A 6,170-nucleotide genomic window follows, 5' to 3' on the forward strand; every position below is an offset into this window, starting at 1 on the left:
CAGTTGGCGCCAATTCTACTCGAACCTATTAACTTGAAAATGAACCAATTGAAAGAACACAAGAATACAGCGTTCAGAAATTGCGTCCAGATAACTCTAAGCTACGTCACGTATGTATATTATAGTAAAAAAGTACTCTAGAGCGTAATTTCTAAACGCAGCCCAATTTGGAGAATTTGGAGATGAAAAATTTATTCAAAAGGATGTTACTAGAATATTAAATTATTTATGCGGAATGTTGATATCAAAAGGAAAAAATACCAAAAAAACGCAATTTAACAAATAATAACAAAAAATTAATAGAAATATGATAAATTAACAATATTAACAATATGATAATAATGGGATATATAATAAATATTATGATAAATGTATGATAACGACGGCGGAAACTTTCGATGGAATCAGATTTTATTTCGAAGAATAAATTTCACACTAAGAAGTTGGCGAGCCTGACAACTGCGGGTGGTGACAGTGTAATATAGTTATCATTTTTTTTTCCTAAAATGTGGTGGAGTGATTTTCACGTTGCTCTCATATATTGTGGTTTCTGTGATTGTCGTACATAAAATGCGTGTCGATCTCGCAGACCAGCCCGAACAGCATTTCGCTCAGGTGAGACCGTGATTTTCATATTTAGCATTTTGCACGGATGCGAATTCGTCACGCACTTTTGAAGTTAACTCTCGCTCGTCAAAGGAACTGAAGTTCCTTTCATTCCTGTTGAAGAAGATACGCGTTGTTGTCACTCGTCGATCTGATAGTATTGGTACTCGCGTATATTCGCGAATACTAGCTTGTATTCGTAAATACTCGCGATCGCTCGCGCAATTTTTGCAATTGTGTCCAAGGGAACGTGAGAAATTGGCGATGACACGGTCTTAGTTTGAAAAATCATAAATTTTTGAATTGATTTACTTCGCAAAACTCAGGCATTTAATTTAGGCTGTTTATCTTTTAGAAGGTAAGTCGACATAAACATTGTTCTATCCTTCTCCATTCAATGAATAAAAAAAATAGAATATTTTGTTTCTTAAAAGGAAAATAGCCATAATCAATGTTTCAAATTCCTTCTTGTCAAAGTTTGATTTCACTCTAACTTGAAGATTGTAGTAGCATTTTTTACTTCAAAATTTAGTTAATTGTAAGAATATGCCGAATAAAGTAAAAAATTGTAATTAATTTACAATATACTGCCGATGCTATCTCTTTTTTCGTTCATAGCTCTATTTTTCAAATAGAATTAATTTAAATAGAATTTGATTACAGTCGCGACACTGGTAATTTGAATAGCTTCGATCAACCAGGAGTTCTCCGTTACACATATAGCATGCCGAACGCCGGAGTAGACATGAACTCGATACGAAATCTCTCGGAGGATTACTGGCAGAGTGTGGCATCACCAATAGTATTCATCGACTCAGAATATTTGACACCAAGAATCAAGAATATCAATAACCAATATCAAGAATATGCAGCAATCAATTCAGTTCATGCGAGTACAAATCGCCTAACAAGTCCCTTGACATCTTCGTCAGTTATTGTATATCATACAACTCGCAATTGGCAAGTCTGTTGAAGGTATATCTACAGTTGTGGGGCTTTAAGGTTTTCATCGACGTCGAGAGGCCGGCAAGTTTGATAACAACTTGTTACAGAGCATCAGGCAGGCCAAACACTTCCTCCTCGTACTTACACCCCAGGTTTTGGAGAGGTGTATACAAGACAGCGAGTGCAAGGATTGGGTACATAGGATGAGTCTGAATATCTTTCATCGTATTTTTTTTTGTTAGAAAAATATTGAAATATTTTTACAGTTTTCTTTAACCCTCAGTACACACAGTGGGATTAGCGTAATCTCACCCGATTTTCATAGTTCACGTTTTCTTTCGATCCCTTTTCACTTATTGCAAAATATCTTTTGTGCTACGACATTTTAGACTTTCTAATTCAAAAATTCTTTTTTTTTTCAGTCTTCAAACGATAGATTAAAAAGTTTGTTAAAATCGATGCATCACAATTCGAGAAACAAGCAAAAGAAAAGCTGGGTTACAAATATCCTGATGTTGATAGATACGGACTGCCAGAGTTGTGTGTACTAAGAGTTAATTATATACTATTAAATTATTTAAAATGTATGCTTGCTTTTTTCATTTTATCAATTTCGAAGTCTCAAAAAAGAAACGAATAAATTCTCAATTAACTCAATTCATTTTTTAGAAAATTTAAAATTAAAGAAGAGAAAGTTTTAAAAAATATCTTTCACTAATTATCTTTTTTCTCAGCAAATGAAAATACTCTAAAATTGAGAGTATTTAATTTATTTTACGAAGTATCAATTTATTTTTTATTATCGTATAGAAAATTGTTGCAATCACAATGCAACATAATCCCGATCATTGACAATTTTCAATGGTCGGAACCTGAAGAATTTCCTGAAGACATGCGCGCGACATTTGCCATTTTGACAGTTCATTGGATTCATGACTATAAAGACGCCTGTGTAAACAAATTAGAAAGGTAAAGTATTGTAATTAATTTTTTTTTTACATTCTTTTTTTTTTTGTTAATAAAAAATGACTGATCAGAATAAAGAAGACAATTTCTATTCTCTAAAATAAATTATAGCTGAAATATTTACCAGTCGCTTTCTAAAATTAATAATTTTATTTTAAATACAATTTTAAATACAATTACTGTACCACAAAATAATTGTTATAATAATTTCATTAATTATTTAATTATTTTACTTTGACAAAATAATATAATACAAATATATGCATATAAAGATATATGATAAATACTTAAGATAAGATATATGATAAATACTTAAGATAATTTTTAATGATTGCTTTTCATCATTGTGCAGGCTTATGCGAGGTGAGATACCTATGAGATCTGATCTGTCTAGTGGAATTCCATGCAGCATGGCTCCCAAGGATGTGACCCAACCGAGCACATCAGCTAACGCGAATATGCGATAGCCACCGAACTATCAGCGAATGCACAGCAACGAAAGCAGGGGCAGCGACAAAGATTCCACGGGCGGGCGAGACTAGACGGCCTGCCCACAGCTATATCGAGCAGGTAATTATCTCTGATAATTTAGCATATAACGTTGAGTTGAGCGAATCGATTTGTCAATGTCCAAGAAAAAAATCTAAAATTTGCAGAATACATTAACACCTCGATACCAAGAACTCTTAATCTACGTATTGATAATCTGATGTTAAATCAATTATTATGAATAAAAAGAGTTTATCAATAATTTGGAATCATTTTATTAAAAATAATTGAACAAGGAAAATTTATAATACAATAATAAATAACAAACTAGATTTATCGTAATAGACCGAAAATCTTTTAATAAAAAGTTCAAATTTCTTAAAAATATTCAAACGAGAACTAAGCGATTTTAGATAATAATAAATATTTTTAATGATCCGAATTACTAAAAATTAGCAAATTTGTTACACTGGCCGCTAACGAATCGATTTACGATGCGATTTTGAAGCGAGCTCTACTAACGCAATGCTAATTTTTGTTTTCACGCAGCCAAGATTGTGAATCGCTCTATGACAATCACGACTAGGTCAGTCAGCGATACAAATTCTTTATCAATGTTTAAACGGTGACAAAATATATCACTATCCTATCGCTTTTGCTAAACCCTTGTGCTAAATCAGTCCTTGGTACCTTTGATATCGTTGCACTTTTTCAGTTTCATGTTACGAAGGTATATGTGTCGTAGACGTATAATTTAAGGTGAAGGTTTAGATAAATTTTTCTACTTGATGTCAGATGTTTATTACAGTCTATATGTAGAATAAAAAAAATTATCCTTTAATTAAATATCTCTTAACTAATAGATAATACTCGTACATTGCTAAAAGTTAATCAACATAAAGATTTTATGTTTAATTTTTAATCTTAATAACAAATCTTAATAACAAATTTTGTTGATTCTATAATTGACTTTTTATGAAAATTTAAGAAATATATATACTAGCAAATGCAATAATTTTAATTTTTCACACGTAGACGTCAATGTTTACATACATAGTATTTATATTATTTATTTTATTTGATATATTGATTTTATATTTATTGATCTAAATGTGAAACTGCACGATATAATTTTGCATGATATAATCCGATAATTCTTCGGTATAAGATATAAGAAAATTTGAGATAAATTCACAATATTAGAATTGTAGACATATAAAATGAAAATATTAGTTTCTCGAATGATGATATATACATAGAGTAGATTCTATAACGAATCAATGAAAATTCAAAATATTTATTTTTTCTAAACTTTCTAAAAATTATTTTTAGTATTTTGATTGAAGATATATGAAAGATATCTAAAAGAAATGAGATTATGAATATCCTTGTTTTATCTATATATACTGTATAATACTGAAAAAAGCAAACGAGAAATGCATTTCTCGCTGAGTCATGATTTTGTAAGTTCTATTTTCTTGTAGACTTAGAAAATCGTCGAGTCCATCCCGTTGGTTGATGGGCCTGCCACCCACGTCGCCGCGCTTCAAATTCAAGTACATGGTGGATGCCGCGGCAGCCATCCTTACCATCAACGCGTTCTCATTCGTTAGAGCTGGATCAACAGGCTCAGGAGCAGAAATCAGTCTCTTCCACGATCGCCCAACGATCACCACTTCCTAGGCCAAGATCACGCAGTCTGAACTGGTTTGTTGGATGAAGATGCGAAGAACAGTGAAGAGCAGAACAAAGAGAAAGATCGAGAATGCCCTTCGATGAGTTTGGAAGAAAATAAAATTGTACTGCTTCAGAAGAAAACCAGAAAAAGCCTAATATTGAGACTATTGAATCCAAGGATGAACTCAGACTGATTTGCAGGATAAAATCGAAAGTGCCCAACGAGTTCAAATCCAAAACGGAGGACAAGAATATCTTAACAAGAATTTGACAAGGAAGCTCTATACGTCCTCCGAAGCCAAGTCGACGTTCCAACTCGGAAGGACAGTCCTTGTTGGGTTCCAGCAAACATTGCGCAGAACAGAATCATCCAATTGAAGAAGAGAATCAAGAAGAGAGCGCAGGAAAGATTGAAGACACGAGTGATTGAAGACAAGAATGACAACGAAAATGATGACTATGACAATGACGATAAATCAATGCTGCTTAAGGCATCAAGAAGCTGTGGTGCGGAATTAGACTCTGACGGGAGCATTTCGTCAAGCGAATACGGTGGACATCATCGCGCAAAGGGACCGAGTTCACTGTTATCGCTACCAGCGGGCGCGGAACCTAACGCAAACGAAACTTCATGGACAAGTATATGAACAAAGTGCGGTCGTTCATAAAAAAGTGAAACAATAAGACTTCTTGTTATTTAATTCCGTAAATTGGTCGAAGTAAGGCGCGCACGCGAACCCCAATAAGTTCAAATCTAAAAGATGCTGTGACAGATAACTGAATAATTATGATATTCTGATCACTTGAAAAATTTTATATTTTAAAAGTATTTGAAATCTTGCATCTTTAGGCACATTTCGCTATATATATTCATAGAAGACTCAAGATCTTGACTTGGCAATGTATATTTACGCGAATTAGCCTGCTTTTCCAGGTGCTTTTTTGTATTGTATTTTCTCTCGTTAAATTGTTTGAATTATATATGTATATTGTAGAATGAGAAATTAAAGCGGCTAAATCGATATATTTGTAATATTATTTTTCTAGGCAGTTCTTTTCTCTTAGACCTCGTTTAAGGAGACGCATGTGACTTACGTGGTCATGAATTATGGTTCTTATTGCAGTTAACCGAAAACACATTATACACAGTTGTACACGATTGTATGGAATTTTCGATACGCGCGGTTTGGCGATATTCCTCGTTGAATATCAAGACTATATTAAAGCTAAAAAAAACTAACATTTCTTTTAATATTCAAAATGCGCCTTAAAGATGCCTCATTCTTTGTAAAAAAAACATTGACTGTATCCAGAATTTTTGTTTTCTTATATATTTCTGCTGTTGCAATAAAACATTATAAGCGAAATAAAATTTTCATATACTCTTAAATATCAGAAGAGCATGCCAACTTGGCATATTTCTTGCCTTTCACAATAATTTTAACATTAGTAATAATGCTACTTTTCCATCGTTGTAGATTATTTAC

The 6,170-nt window shown here is 32.7% G+C and overlaps 1 pseudogene; it reads left to right on the plus strand.

The window, feature by feature from the left end:
* Window positions 1-908: 908 nt before the first annotated feature.
* On the plus strand, window positions 909-5,955 carry LOC108686407 (annotated as a pseudogene).
* Window positions 5,956-6,170: the final 215 nt, after the last annotated feature.

This window comes from Atta colombica, unplaced genomic scaffold (assembly GCF_001594045.1).
Source record: "Atta colombica isolate Treedump-2 unplaced genomic scaffold, Acol1.0 scaffold18, whole genome shotgun sequence".
Lineage (NCBI taxonomy): Eukaryota > Metazoa > Arthropoda > Insecta > Hymenoptera > Formicidae > Atta > Atta colombica.